General features: G+C 27.4%; 1 long non-coding RNA gene across 2 annotated transcripts; it reads left to right on the plus strand.

Moving 5' to 3' along the window:
- The first annotated feature begins 246 nt into the window (after positions 1–246).
- LOC111084632 lies at positions 247–1490 on the plus strand. Of its 2 annotated transcripts, none has more exons than XR_002609659.1 (3): positions 247–383; positions 818–954; positions 1362–1490. It is a non-coding gene; the product is annotated as an uncharacterized LOC111084632 (long non-coding RNA). The 2 variants fall into 2 exon arrangements; XR_002609658.1 differs by lacking the exon at positions 247–383 and adding an exon at positions 446–511.
- The last annotated feature ends 67 nt before the right edge of the window (positions 1491–1557 follow it).

Consider the following 1557-nt stretch of genomic DNA (forward strand, 5'->3'; position numbering starts at 1 on the left):
GAGTGTATCGGTAAATTTATAATCGGAAAGAATAAATCAGTTTTATTAAGAAAGGACTTGTGTCGCTTAAGTTTCGTCGGAACGAAGTTATGGAAAATTAATTAACAAACGGAGACGTAACAATATTTACACATGGCTTGTGTATATCGTATATAAACATATATATTATTCATACCTTTTGTGTATAGGATGCAAGCAGATTTTGACATCTAATTTTGGGGTAAAAAAGTATATCTTGGGTCATCTTAGCTTAAGAAATTTATAAAAATCACAAATGAAGGTTATCGAGTGGTGGGCTTTGAACATTCAACACATAGCAGTTGTGGCCTCTTGAGGATGCCAAAAGTTATGTGACTTCCAGTCAAGTGTTACTTATATCTGTAGTGGGTAGTACTGCTTTATCGACGTGGTATTATTACGTATTTTGTTGAAATTATGTAAATGGATAGAAAATCAATTGGTATTTGTGGAAAGACTGAAAGTTAGTAATTCAACTCCTGAATGATTCAAGGTTATTAAAATAGTTCTAGTTTTTCATGTTTTGGTACATGTGAAGTGTATCTAATCTAATCAATTGGGTAAAATTCTAGTTTAGAAATTGTTGGTAAAAGTTTTCTGTGTGTTTTACTATTTTATTTCAGATAATGTGACTATTTTAATATAAATATGTGAAAAGATAAAGCTTATTATAACTTGAAATGAAAGTTATCAAGATAATGTGATTTTATATTTAAACATTTTATACTAATCCTTGTAAGGTTAACTTCTGATTCTCATATTATTTCTCTGTAGTCTTACTGTGAAACTTTATTTACAGAATATACAGGTGATGCTCCTGTGTAATCATTGGAGTATTAAAGATGAAAGTGGAACCATTTTCTGATGAGAATCAGAATGTTTTGTTGGATATAAAACTGATCAAAAATGAAGATGAAACTTTCACAATAACAGATAGTAAGTCTGTATATTTAGAATATTAATGTTTTGTATACATCTCAACATAATAGTGGGAATTTCATCTGTTTTAATTTAGCAGTATGCTTGAGTTTTTCATAATTAACTCTTTCATGCTATAACTTTGAAATTAGTAAGCAAATGTTAAATTTGGCATATTATCACTAAACATTGTAATGTTTTCATAAGCAAAATATCTAATTTTTTTATTAAGTTTTAAGGTTTGTAAAGCAATGTTTTTCTTGTGCCTTATTTTCTTTTCACATGTTACCTATCTTTGTTTTAAGATTATAAATACTTTTATGCATTAAAAAATTTTCAAATTTCACATGCAAAATCGTTATAATGTTTAAATAGTTATCAAACATTTCTTAAGAAAAACTTTATATTTTATCAATTAATTTCAGTAATTAATCTCCTTACGGGTTCGGCAGATTTGACAGATCTTGCAACCACCATAAAAATTTTGGAATAAATATCAATTATGCCTCTTTCATTCTAGAATGAACACAAATTATAACACAAAGATATAAATGTTTAGACTAAATAGATTAAATCTCATAACATTACACATGTATATATATATTGTTACGACATCGAGGT

This window comes from Limulus polyphemus, unplaced genomic scaffold (assembly GCF_000517525.1).
Source record: "Limulus polyphemus unplaced genomic scaffold, Limulus_polyphemus-2.1.2 Scaffold84694, whole genome shotgun sequence".
Taxonomy (NCBI): Eukaryota; Metazoa; Arthropoda; class Merostomata; order Xiphosura; family Limulidae; genus Limulus; species Limulus polyphemus.